Source organism: Cherax quadricarinatus, chromosome 18, assembly GCF_038502225.1.
Source record: "Cherax quadricarinatus isolate ZL_2023a chromosome 18, ASM3850222v1, whole genome shotgun sequence".
Classification (NCBI taxonomy): Eukaryota; Metazoa; Arthropoda; class Malacostraca; order Decapoda; family Parastacidae; genus Cherax; species Cherax quadricarinatus.
The window spans coordinates 41,282,544-41,297,586 of record NC_091309.1 but is presented as its reverse complement, the minus strand read 5'-3'; the positions used below and the strand labels follow the sequence as shown (position 1 = coordinate 41,297,586).

The following is a 15,043-nucleotide window of genomic DNA, read 5'->3' as shown; positions in this document are numbered from 1 at the left end:
TGGGGCTCTGGTCAAACAGTAAATCACTCGACTCACAGCTCCCAACACTACTCTTGGATGACAGAGAGGGTCACCTGTCAATCAACGAAGGATTGAAAAACTGAAGGAGACGGACTAACGTCCTGGAGACGTCCCATATTGGATTTACTTGCCTGTGCACTTGTATGAAGAATCAGGACATAACCCCTCATCATTACAGCGGTCAAGAACCTGATCTCCTGTCATCGGGAAAGATTACTTACGGCCACTAGAACAAGCCAGTGGGTTGTCACCAACAACTGCGATCCCCCCCCCCCCCCACATCATCAGCAACGGCTTCTATTGCAACAATACGCAGTGTCACCAACACCAGACACCCAAGTTTTTAGCGTTGAATTCAGATATCATTTATATTTTTAATTTTTCATTTTCTTTCATGTAGGATCAGTATTTCATATTTAAGTGTTTTATATTTCATATTTCCTAAATAATAAAGTGTTTATATTTGTCAGTTTTTGTTCTTTTTCTATTCATTAATTTTCCTGAGGAGGAGCCAGCCTTAGTAATACTGACCGAAGTTGTTACAGGGCTGAGTAAGCCTTCACAAGTGGCGACCTTGCCAGGATCAACTCGACTGAATCAAGATTCAATTCCATCTCGAATCTACCATTGGAACTTCAACGCCGCATACCACAGATGGTTACCACCAGCCATGAGTAATCATTCTCTATGGTAGGACTACAGTACAGGTATTTAAAAGATATGGTGATTGTTATAGTCTCAATTTATTGTAAGTCAAGTCAGGCAGGATATAATATTTAATTCTGCCACCTTTTTGTGTGCGCTTGAAACACATTGGAGGATTAGACTCTAGGGACCCGAGATTTTCCAGTGACAATTTGTTTCATTGAGCTCTTTATTATATTAAGGGAACTGTCGTAGGACACTCTTGATTTGTTGGTGAGAAGATTAGATGGTCAAGGGACCCCATTCTACTTACTGTTTGCTCGGAGCCAGCATAGAACCATTCATTTTCATTAATACATATTGTTTAATTGAAGTAGGGATCGAGCCCTCTGATTTATTTACAGTTTAAGTGGAGCAGGAATTGAACCCTCCATTTTCTTTAATACCCGTTTCATTTTCCCCTGGTAGTTTAAGTTATGGAGGAATACCAGTTTTGGATGAACGCTGGAAGTAAGTTAGGAATAACAGGGAAAAATTTAGAATCTTTCATTAGTGCTAAGATCCAGGAAAGACTTGAAAGAGAGAGAATAGAAAGAGAAAGAGAAGACAAAAAGGAGCGTGATAGACTTGATCGTGAGGAGAGAGCTAAAGTACGTGAAGAACAAGTTAAATTAAGGGTACTTGAGGAAAGAGCAAAGGACAGAGAATATGAGTTAAGGGAGAGAGAAAAGGATCGCGAGCTCGAACAAGCTCGCCTTGAATTAGAGAATAAAAAGTTAACTTTCTCACAACAGCAATTAAATGAAGGAGTAATGGAACAACGTGCAGCTAGTGTACATATTCCAACACCTAATTTACCTCCCTTCACAGAGGGGGAAGACATAACTTCATACATTATCAGGTTTGAAAATACCGCTACCCTCTGTGAATGGCCTGCTGACACCTGGGCTACCAGGTTGGGAATGTTATTTTCTGGTACAGCTTTGAATATCTATGCAACTTTGTCGCACAATATCATATGTAATTATAACCTACTGAAGAAGGCAATCCTTAAAGCATATCAGAAAACCACTAATTCTTACAGGAAAGATTTCAGGTATGCCACCTTACAGCCTGGCCAGAACTTTCAGCAGTTACAGGTAACACTCTTTCGTTTGTTCGACTTTTGGATAGAGAGTTCAGGAATTGATCACAGTTATGAATCTCTTAGAGACTTCATGGTTACTGACCAGTTCCTGACAGCTCTTCCTCACCAGATACGAACATTCATTAGAGAACATAACCTGATTAAAGCTGAGGAAGTTTCTGAGGCTGCTGACCTGTATGCTGAGGCTCACAATTCCTATAAAGACCTAAAGGGATCGAACCCTAAGGGTAAGGGTTCATCAGACCTTAAGAAATCAAAGCCTCTAGTGGAAAGTAAAATGACTTCTTTTATTCCTGTTTGTCATTTGTGTGGTGTTAAGGGACATAAACGTCCAGATTGTCCTTCTAAGAAGGTCCAAAAAGTTGGAAGATGTTTTAAAGACTGTAATGACCAAGCACCCTTCGGTTCAGGAACAGTTAATGGACTTAATGTATCTACCATTTTACGAGACACTGGATGCACATGTATAGTCATTTCTGATAAGCTGTTCCCTAACCTTAAAGAAACTCGTTCCTCTGCTATACTTTCAGACTACTTGGGCCATACGGACACTTTTCCTGTCATCCGTTGTTACATTAGGTCTAAATGGTTCACAGGTTGGTCTGAAGCCGTACTAGCTCCCATCGCTTCTTGCTCCATACTAATAGGTAATGTAAAAGGTGCCATTCTTCCTTCTGAGGTTGACCTTTCATCACCAAAGATGGATATAAGTGTTTCAAATCCTCTTCCTGTAGAGTCAGAGAAGCCCCTCGAAAGTTCAGATGAGACAATGTCTCGTGAGATTCATGTGGGATTAAAAACCAGTGATGCTACTCTCGAAAGCGAGGAAGTAGGATCACCGGTTCACTTGTTAGATGAAAGTGAAGATATCACCTCCGATACTATAAATGTCTTGACTAGGGCTCAGACCAAAGCCCAGGCTTCTCCTACTGTCCATCCTTTGATTTTCCCTGACTTCAAGCCTTTAGATATATCAAAGGACTCTTTTGTCAATTTACAACGTAATTGCCCTTCTCTTCAGAATTGCCATAATGCCGCTAAACAAAATCAAGTTATCCAAAGGAAAAACTTTTCATATAAATTTGAATATATAAAAGGTATCTTGTACAAGTCAGTATTCAAATTAAATTCAGATGAGACAGACTATTCCATCTTAGTTGTTCCAAGTCAATGCAGAGAGACTGTTCTTAAAATGGCTCATGACCTGCCAGTGGCCGGACATTTCTCGCATCGTAAAACCTTAAATAAAATTAGGGAAACCTATTTTTGGCCAAAAATGTCCTCAGATGTCACTACCTATTGTAGATCGTGTAAAGTTTGCCAACTGTCATCCTCCCGAGGTGCCAGGCGAGTACCTATGGTCAAAATGCCTATCTTTACGGTACCGTTTGAAAGAGTAGCTATTGACATCGTTGGTCCTTTATCTCCACTTTCATCTGGGGGACATAGATATATATTAACATTAGTTGATTATGTTTTGAGTTTCCCTGAAGCTGTTCCCTTAAAGACCATAACTACTACAGAGGTGGCTGAAGCCCTTTTGCCCATCTTGTCCAGAGTGGGCATCCCTAGAGAAATTTTGTCTGACCGTGGGACACAATTCACATCTGACTTAATGCAACATCTATACCAACTTCTGGGAGTGAAGCCTCTCTTCACAACACCCTATCATCCCAGCTATAATGGGAGGATTGAGCGCCAGCATTCGATTCTCAAGTCCATTTTAAGGAAACTTTGCTCCCTTAAACCTAAGGAGTGGCATCGTTACCTACCCTGTGCTTTGTTTGCCATGAGGGAAGTTCCCAGTGACTCTTTAGGGTTTTCACCTTTTGAACTTCTCTATGGTAGACAGGCCAGAGGCCCATTGTCCATCCTTCATGACTTATGGACTAATGAGAAGGTAAATGCTGAGGTTCAGTCTTCTTATCAGTTTCTCCTTTGATTTTAGATCCAAACTTGAGGAGACCACTGACATAGTTTCGAAAAACTTAAGCTTGTCAATGGACCAGTACAAAATGTATTTTGATTCCAAAAGTCAGAGGAGAAGTTTTAAAGTAGGGGATGAAGTTCTGGTACTTTTGCCTATAAAGTCAAATAAATTATTAGTAGCATGGAAAGGTCCATATAAAGTATTAAAAATCTGTGGGAAAGTTGACTACCTCATAGAAGTCAAGGGGAAACCTAAGCTTTATCATATCAACATCCTTAAGAAATATTATCGAAGAAATTCGGTTAACTGCCTTAATAACTTTGACTTAGTTTTTCCACATGAACTTGATAAAACAACTGAAGAATGTAAAGTGTGTGTAATTGACACCTCTAACTTAGACTATGATGAAGAACTACATGACTTGGTGACTCTTGACCACTCGGGCGCAACCAACATTAATATTAATGAATCTTTGGATGACCATAAGAGACATGAACTACTTCAATGTGTGAGTAACTTTTCAGATGTCTTTACTGATATTCCAGGTGTTACCTCCACGGTAGTCCATAAGATTGACTTAGTGACGAACAATCCTATCAAACGAAAATTATACCCAGTTCCAGTTCACCTTAGGGATGCATTTGACCGAGAGGTAGACAAATTATTAAAACTAAAGATCATTGAACCTTCAGTATCTTCATATTGTTCACCAGTAGTCATGGTTAAGAAGGAGGATAATTCATATAGACTTGCTATTGGCTTCAGAGGCCTTAATGCTATAACTCGGTGGGATGCTGAGCCTATGCCCTTAATAGATAGCGATCTACACAAATTTTATGACGCTTCCTTCTTTTCAGAGATTGATATTGCGCAGGCATATCATCAAGTAATGTTAGATCCTTCTTCTAAGCAGTACACCGCTTTTCCTACACACCAAGGACTGATGCAATATAGAACTATGCCCTTCGGTTTGGTAACTGCCTGTGCTACCTACGTGAGACTGATGAGAAAGGTCTTGGGTAATATGCCAAATGTTTCAGTTTATTTTGATAACATTTACGTAATGACATCCACGTGGGGCGAACATATCCAAACATTAACATCAGTTTTGCGTAGGTTACGCTCGCATGGCCTCACTGCCAAGCCGAAGAAATGCTTCCTTGGGTATAACAAGATTAGATATCTTGGACTGATACTTTCTAATAACACTCTGCAGCCTCTCCCCAGTAAGATCAAAGCTTTATTAGAATTTAAATTCCCCAAAACCAAGAAGCTCATGCGTAGTTTTCTTGGTTCTGTAAATTTTTATACACGGTTTATCCCGAACCTTACTGATCTTACAGGCATCTTATCTGACTTCCTTAAAAAGTCTGTGAAGGAACCTCTTGAACTTTCTGACGTAGCTCGGGAAAAGTTTAATGAGATTAAAAGCATCTTTTCGAAAGACCCTATACTTAAGATTCCAGATATTAATAAAACATTTTGCTTAAGAACTGATGCCTCCAATACTGGCTTAGGTGCGGTGTTACTACAATACCATGATGGTACTCCCTTCCCTGTATGCTTCCTAAGCCGGAAACTCCTTCCCGCAGAAACGAGATACTCCACCATAGAAAAGGAATGTTTAGCCCTTGTGTAGGGTATCTTCAAACTTAAATTTTATTTGCTGGGAAAAGAATTCATTTTAGAAACGGACCACAAACCTTTGATATACCTAGAAACTTTTAAGGGAACCAACAGTCGCTTCTTAAGGTGGACATTGGCACTCCAGGCTTTTAAGTTCCATATTGTGTATATCAATGGTTCATCCAATTATTTCTCTGACTGGTTAAGTCGTGACAGTCAGTAGAAGATTTCTTGCCTTACACGACTTCCACATGTTAGAACTTTTTCCTCGCCTATTCTTCTTATACTCCTTGACTATAAGTCTTGGTATGGGGGAGTGTGAGGGAAAAGTTCAATAGATAGGAGTAGCAAGGGAATATATAGTAACAATAGTTTCATTGCCGGCTACTTGTTAAGGTAGGGTAAGTCAAGCTCCCGCTATTCCCGCCTTTTCACCCCCACCCCTAAAGTGATAGTTTGTTTGCCGGCTGCTTGTTAACGTAGGGTCAGTCTAGCTCCCACTATCCCTTCCCCTCCCTCTCCCCCCCCCCCGAAAGGTGACGTGTGGGGCTCTGGTCGAACAGTAAATCACTCGACTCACAGCTCCCAACACTACTCTTGGATGACAGAGAGGGTCACCTGTCAATCAACGAGAAAAACTGAAAGAGACGGACTAACATCCTGGAGACGTCCCATATTGGATTTACTTGCCTGTGCACTTGTATGAAGAATCAGGACATAACCCCTCATCATTACAGCGGTCAAGAGCCTGATCTCCTGTCATTGGGAAAGATTACTTACGGCAACTAGAATGAGCCAGTGGGTTGTCACCAACAACTGCACCCCCCCCCCACATCATCAGCAACGGCTTCTATTGCAACAATACGCAGTGTCACCAACACCAGACACCCAAGTTTTTAGCGTTGAATTCAGATATCATTTATTTTAATTTTTCATTTTCTTTCATGTAGGATCAGTATTTCATATTTAAGTGTTTTATATTTCATATTTCCTAAATAATAAAGTGTTTATATTTGTCAGTTTTTGTTCTTTTTCTATTCATTAATTTTCCTGAGGAGGAGCCAGCCTTAGTAATACTGACTGAAGTTGTTACAGGGCTGAGTAAGTCTTCACATTAAGTTAATTTTACGAAGTGTTGTATAAAACTGTGCCGCAATTCTTCAATTGTGCTATAACCAAATCATGCCAAATAAACCTGTGTTAAATGACAATCTACTTTTCAGTGTTTTACTGTGATCATTTAAGTACAGCCGCTCCTCATTTAGCAATATACTCGTTTACCCATGAGTTGGACTTACACTGGGCTCTCTGACCAGTATGCATACCTAAATAATGTACAGTAGACCATCATTTAACATGGTTTTGTTATAGCACTATTGAAGAATTGCGGCATATTTTTGTATAACACTTCGTAAAATAAACTTAACACGGTTCAGTTTGCGGGAGGGGAAAAAATTTTGAGCATGCGTCCCACCACCCTCCGCTACCCCCACCACCCTTGTCCCAGTCTTCAGTTCATATGCATGTAGTATGTACCATCCTCTGCTAGGAGTTTAGATCTTTTAATTGCCATATCTTAAATCTGACAAGTACTCATGTAACCCAATAGGCATACAACTGTTGCTGAAAGTGGCAGGAAAAGGTATAAGTCTTAGAATTAATGAAGAAAATAGAGATATTAGACAAGAGATAGCCTGTGGCCATAATGAAGCATTACCTTGTGCACATAAAAAGAATGAGGTAAATATGAGTTTGTGTGATGACCGACTGACTGATTGATTTACTGATGACTGACTTACTGACTGATTTACTGACTTACTTGACTGACTGACTTGACTGACTGACTTGACTGACTGACTTGACTGACTGACTTGACTGACTTGGCTGACTTGGCTGACTTACTAACTTACTGACTTACTTGACTGACTGACTTACTAACTGTATTACTGACTTGACTGATATGCTGACTTACTTGACTGAGTTAATGACTGACTTAAAATTAGACTTTTTCACTGAAGAGGACCCTGAAATGGTGTCTAGAGCAGCTGATGCCTTACTGTCAGTTGTATAATGTACTGTGGGGTAAAATAGAACAGAAATCCATTACAGAATTTATGCACACTCCAGTACAACCATCGACTTAAGTACCCGAACCTCTATCATCCACTTCAGCCCAGTAGAGCCACAGCATAACTCTCCACTCTCCACAATCATCCAAAAACAGCAGCACCCACAATTCAAGGTAAGAAATACTATTATTTCTGTTGCATTTGTAATCTTAAGCAGTAAAAACAACATAATACATCACGACAATGAACTACAATTACATATCCACTTTTATTTTTGTAAGATCTGTTGATCTAAAAAAAAGTTGTTTGGCTTTATGGGGGCTCCCAGGAACGTAACCCTATTTTTCCCATAAGTTCTTCAGTTTGCCTAACACAGTTTTTAACTTAAACGGTGTTTTCAGGAACGTAACTACAGTGTTAACCCTTTCAGGGTCGGCAGGCCCTCTCAGAGACTTGTTCTCAGGGTCGCCCAAATTTCAAAAAAAAAAAATTATTTTTTCTTATGAAGCACTATTTTGTAAGTTTTTTCTTTTTCTATACTACACAATAACTGCATGAACACTATTGTCACTGTTTTATTTACAGAAAATATTTACACAAACAAACGATATGAAATGTTGTTTATTACTATTTTTCTATATTTTATATACACATATACAGTCACAGGACATGTTTCTAGAAGTTCTGCAGCCTGTGGAAGTCTTTGAAACATGGTGTCATGCACAGTGGTGTTTTACACTCCTCACACATAAAACAAGTGTCTCTGCATTGTTGTGGGTGTTTTTTTTTGTATGTGCACAGATGTAACACCTCTTTTGAGCCTTTTTCTTGAAAGCAGTAGCAGGCAGTTTTACTAGGAAGTGATCACCATGCTTTAGACGAGAAGGTAGTTGTTGATAATTTAGTGGGCGGTCTATTGCAGGTGTTGTTCCTTGGTACTTGAATACTATTTGTCTGATGACAGGCAAACAGAATTCGCCATATGGTGGTTTGTTTCTGGTCCTCATCTTATACATATTATAAGCATTGAGCATGGAAATGTCCAGAAGATGGAAAAAGAGTTTTATGTACCACTTATAACTCTTGCAAACACAATCAGCAGACCTAATCTGTATGTCACATTTGTCCACTGAGTGCATATGGAGGGTGTAATCAGTCACAGCTGCAGGTTTTAGAATGGGTTCATTGCTTTCTCTATGCTGCCTGCCAGTGTCTGCCATTTCATTAGGGTGAACTGATGACAACGGTGTGACATCTCGTTTATCATGCCACTGAAATGCCATGATGTCATTGGCAGCAAATGCCTGCACCTCACCTCTACGAGTGCCAGCATCAAACCTGGGCATATGCTTACGATTTGCACGCACTGTGCCACACACATCTGTCATGTTCACTCGCAAAAATTCACTGAGTGAGGGGCTTGTGTACCAGTTATCAGTATATAATATATGCCCCTTACCAAGGTATGGTTCTGTCATTGTTCTAACCACATCACCAGAGATGCCCAATAACTTCCTGGTATTTTGCAATGTATAACTTCCAGTGTACACAATAATATCCAATACCAGACCACTGTAACAATCACAAAACATAAACAACTTTATACCAAACCGTTTCCTCTTGCTTGGTATGTACTGCTTGAAAGAGAGTCTTCCTTTGAACAGAATCAAAGACTCGTCAATTACAAGCTTCCTGAAGGGATAAAAATACATATTGAATTTCTCTTTCAGATACACAAACACATTCCTAATCTTATATAACCTGTCATTTCTGTCAGGCTGGTTTTGTCTGAGAAGTGAAGCATACGTAACAGTAGCACAAATCGATTCACTCCCATTATATCACTGAAACCTGGGGTTGCAATTAGGCAGTCTGTAGACCAGTATGATTTCACACTGTGCTTATACACATGTGGCATAAGCATTATTGTGGCAAAGAAAAGATACATCTCAGCCACAGATGTCTTCTTCCACTGGTGTAGATGTGTTTTTGGTGAAAGTAATGTGTTTGCCACGGTGTACTCGTAGTATCTGTTGCTTTCCCTGACAATAATTTCCATCAGGGGTTCGTCAAAGAATAACTCAAAACATTCCAGTTCAGTGGCATTGTTCCCCAGTGTACAACATGGCCGTATTCCACTTTGGCTTTCATCAAACTGATGGGGATTTAGAACAAAATTGACAGCTTCCTGCCAATCCCAGGTGCAGTCTGCTGGTGGGTACTGGACAGTGACAGGTGGTTGTGGTTGTGGAGGTTGTGGTTGTGGAGGTTGTAGTTGTGGAGGCTGGTGTGGTGGGTGGGTGGGGGGATGGTGGCCTTTGTTGTAGACCAGCTGAGGCAGCAGCATGGGTGGCAGCATGGCCCACTGCTGGTGCCTCACGGCCGGCACCACCCCTACCACCACCATGCACTTTTTCCATCCCAATTGCAACACTATCATCGTCATTTTCACTGTCTGTTCCTGTTGTACAGCCATGGGATGTATTCCGAGATGTACTCCTTTCCCTTGGAATAGCATATGACACACTACCAGAGTGCATATATCGTCGTATATACTGACATTTCACTGGAAAATATTCCACTTCATTATCACTTCAGGAACTGGTTTCAAGAGCTTGTAGTTCGTATTCACTATCACTATCATCACAAATGCTCACATCTGAGTCTGGGATTTGGGAAAATAGGAGTTTCCTCTTTGATTCTGGTACAACTAAATGTGAACAAGACGGCCCAGCAGCAGAGGTGGAAGGCTGAGGGTCGTCTTGGTTTTCCTCACTATTACCGATATTCTGGTCATTAGTTTAGGTCACAACCTCACCAAAACGTTGAAACTCATCTTCATTGGCACTTCCATCTGTATTAGAACTGTCACTGGGGAACAAAAGTGTCCCAATTCGCCAAGGAGTGAGGAGCTTCTTACCGCGAGGCATGGTGAACAAGGTCTACTTAAATGGCGTTCCCACAGTGCGGCACTGAGTCCCAGATTTTTTTCTACCACGCACACCGACCACACACACCCATTCTCTCACACCTAGGCCTACCAGCCTTTTCCCACAAGATTTGAAGGTGCTAGAATTTATGCATACTAGTACGTCAAAAACCCTAGCGTGTAAGCCGTACTAGTATGGCCAAAACCCTGAAGGTTAAACGACAGTCTACTTTATATTAGAGCTGATTTCCTCTATTTTGTTCATTACAATATACAGTGGACCCTCGGTTTTAGTGTTTAATCCATTCCAGAGCAATCGGCAATCAGCAAAAGAAGAAACCATTTTCCCCATAAGAAATAATGTAAATCCAATTATTCTGTTCCAGACACCCAGAGGTATTAACAAAAAAATTTTTTTTACCTTAAAGATAGATTTTCATGCACAAAAGAATGAACATTCAACATGACACTTACCTTTATTGAAGGCTGTTGTTGATGGATGAAAGACAGGGAGGAAGGGAGAGGGAAGAGAGGTTATTGTTTGGAAGGGGATTCCCCTCCATAAGGACTCTGGGTACCAAGTCTTTATCAGGGGTCACTTCCCTAGCCACTTCCCTAGCTTAAATATACATTTACATGCAGAAAAGAATGACAAATAAATATAAAGCACTAATAAAATGTATAAATGAACATTTAACATCACATTTACCACCTGGTGGTTCACAATTACACTCACTCACCCACTGACTGTAAACCCAGAAATACTAATCTTAATCTTAAAATAATAAATCCTAACTAATCATAAGTTTTTTTCTTTTTCTTTTTTTATTCGCCGGTATTCTCCCGGCCCGGGTCTTTTCCAAGTAGTGGTGACCCGGCCTTGGCTCCCTATCTGGGGAGTGTCTCGAGACTTAAGTCTCCCATGGGAGGAGGTACAGTACCTCCTCATCTTTGGGACCAAGTGTCCCCAGGCCTAGCCACATTCCCCGCCCTCACGGGGCTCGTAGGGAGAAGCTAGGCCTCTGGTCTGCCATCTACCCCGCCTCGAAGGGGCTCGTGGGGATGGCAGCCTTATGAGCTGCAGATGGTAGCAAGCTCAAGCCTCTTTCTTAATCATAAGTTTGCCTATGATACTCCAATATAGACACTTTGTATTATGCCAAAACAAAAGCATTCACATTGCTAAACTCACAAATTATGATGTGGTCACTTAGCCTTAATACCATAATCTGTAAGGATTTAATGTTAAGAATTAATCTAAGTCTGCTCGAAATGCCTAGCCATGCTAGGTGTCCTAGTGGCCCCCTCTGTAATTAGTATTTTATAACATGTAAACCACACAATACCCAAAACCTGTAAACCCCACATTGTAACCCTTATAGAGAATAAACTTGAATTGAATTGAATTGAATTGAAGATTCTTGTTGGTGTATGGCAGACAGGCCAGAGGGGACAGAGAGGCAAGTTTATTGTTGGAGAATATGACACTAATATTAACTCTGTGGCTTATTTATCTATCACAATTCAACTAATATGACATAATAAACAATATTAACCCTTTCAGGGTTTTCGACTTATGTACTAGTACGTCTTATACGCCAGGGTTATTGACATACTAGTACAGTGGTCCCTCAATTATCGTCCGTAATTCATTCCTGGAAGTGGGACTGTTATCGAAATAGATGATTTTCAAATCAATTTTCCCCATAAGAAATAATGTAAATACAATTAATCCGTTCCAGACACCCAGAAGTATTAAAAGAAAAAAACGCGATTCTAAAAGCTTAGAGATCTCCAGTGAATACTAGAAAGGACTGCCCTTCTAGCATCCAGCCTGTTACTGGGTTTTCGTATCAATTAGTTAGTATCCTTGTCCAATTATCCATTAGAATTCAGTATGAATTATTAGTGCTTCAGGATTACAACTGGTAGGCTACTAACTAGAGAAATTAAAATTTAATAAATTTATTAAGTTGTCTAGGCGTATATCAAATTAAATTAATCACAGTAATCAAAATAATATTAATCACTTCTCTCATGTACAATATTATTGTGCTGAAAGCACATATCAGAGTTATAATTCTTAAGTACTGTCTGGTACATTAACACTTAATAAGATATTACAAATATTTACAAGTAAGTTTGTGTGTATGTGTAAGTGCTCTAAGTAGTTCGCTAAGTCTCAAGACTCGACTAGACTTAAACAAGTGACTGACAAAGTCCTCAAATAAAATAACTTCTTGACCAACTGGCAATCAGAGCAGTCTGCTTGAACAATAAAAAGAATGCTAAGCCCAATAGCAATATAACAAGCAACTACGACACAATCAAGATCATGGAGATAATATAACGACACTAAGTAGGGACCATCAGCAGATCCTCCACAAAAGTCACTAAGCTCCTATACTACTGAATCTAAGTTCAGCATAAGAAAATCCCCGACTGTGATAGTACACAGATACCAGTACAAATTAGGTCAGAAGCTACAGCTCAGGACCTGAGTTGCTTAGAGTGTCTTTGAGACACACAACCTCAGTACAACGTCGAAAATCACTAAGTCTATAAAATGTTCTGTGAACAGAGTCTCCAGAACTAACAAGAATAATTAGACAAGAGATGATCTTCCAACAAGGGCCAATAAGGGAGATTTAGGCTCGTCTTGTAAAGAATACATCCAACCACCAAGCGAGTCTAGACCAGACTGAATACTTCAGGTGAGGTGAGAACACCTCCCCCCCCATCACGTGATAGCTCCGTGGACAGTTGCTGCCCAGCAACAGAAGCCGGCAGAGTAACGAATCAAGAGCGATAATTACAGTAGTTAGACAATCAAGACTTGAACTGAGCACATAATATGTTACATCCTACCTAACAAAATTTAACGAAGTCAAATAATAATATAAATCAATATATTCATGATTTAGCTATTATCGCAAATATAAGCAATATAAAATTATATGAAAAGGTAATATTCATGTAATATATATACATAATATACATTGCAACCCATTCAGGGGTTGCAACATCCACGCATACATGTGATACATTTTGTATTCCATTGTTTTTAGTGCTTCTAACTGCTAAATACCATGGGCCCAAAGAAAGCTTCTAGTGCCAGCCCTTTGGTAAAGAGGGTGAGAAACACTATTGAATTTAAGGAAAAGTTTGTAGTAAGATACGAAAGTGGTGGTGTTAGAGGGTAGTAGTGATGGTGGTAGAGGGTGGTAGTATGGGCCAACAGGTCTGCTGCAGTGTTCCTGCTTTTTTATGGACACCAGCCAGGGTACTTCCCCACATACCAACCAGGGTACTTCCCCACATACCAGCCAGGGTACTTCCCCATACACCAGCCAGGGTACTTCCCCACCCAACAGGCAGGGTACTTCCCCACATACCAGACAGGGTACTTCCCCACATACCAGACAGGGTACTTCCCCAAACACACAATTTGATTTGAATGGAACTTGAACATAAGTGAATAGAATTATCAAAGCTTATTGCTTGGGAAGCATTGAAAATTGGATTGGGCAAATACAATTCTGTTAGTGGGGTGGTTTGTGAAGGACTTGCCTAGTATGGGCCAACAGGCCTGCTGCAGTGTTCCTGCTTTCTTATGTGCAAACATTTATGGATGAACATCACCCTGACACAACTGTTGCAGGCCATGCTGACAACATCTACAATGACGAAGTTGTGTCCCATTTAGGGAAATGTTAAAGAGATGCCAGAAACAGAGCTCTCTGGACAGATTTTTGGTGCGACAGGGGTCCAATGACTCTCAAGCTGGTCCTAGTGGCATTACAAAACAAAGAAGGGAGGTAACCCCAGAAAAGGACTTGGTACCTAAAGTCCTTATGGAAGGGGATTCCCCTTCCAAATAATTGTTAACTCCTCCATCCTCTGCCCTCCTCCCATCTCATCACTCATCAAATACATCTTCAATAAAGGTAAGTGTCATTTTATTAATTAATAATGTATTTATTCTGCATGTCTCATTGTTTTCTGTGTAGGGAAATGTATATTTCATGTAAAAAAAATATTTTGTTTAATACTTTTGGGTGTCTGGAATGGATTAATTGGATTTCCATTATTTCTTATTGGGAAAATTAATTTGGATAACGACAGAATCGGTTAAAGACAAGCTCTCTGGAACAGATTAATATCGTTAACTTAGGGTCCACTGTACTACTGTATAAACATTTAAAAATATGCCAGAAAGGTTATAAATGGTGCAAAGGTGACATTAAAACAACATCAAAGATGGTTGACAAACCCACTACCATTATAGTATGCTCCTCACTTAGCGATGAATTCGTTTACTGACGTGGTCTTAGGAACGTTACTCCATTGTTAAGCGAGGAGAGGCTGTACAGTGTTTTACTGTGATCATGGAAGCAGTGCTAATGTTATGTACAATGTACGCACACTGGTGCACATAATTGACATAATGTTATGTACACACACTGGTACACATAACTGACATAATGTTATGTACACACACTGGTACACATAACTGACATAATGTTATGTACACACATTGATATATATTAATAAGATAATGTTATATACACACTCTGGTACACATTAATAAGGTAATGTCATGTACACACACTGCTATACAACATTGAGATACTATAAATAAAATCATAGGGGTAAGACTTGTAAACAATGAAAAA

At 39.9% G+C, this 15,043-nt stretch overlaps 1 protein-coding gene across 4 annotated transcripts in view; it reads left to right on the top strand.

Annotated features, from left to right (window-relative positions):
* Positions 1-15,043, top strand: part of MKP-4 (MAPK Phosphatase 4) — a 157,806-nt gene that overhangs the window by 86,736 nt on the left and 56,027 nt on the right. The window lies entirely within an intron of this gene.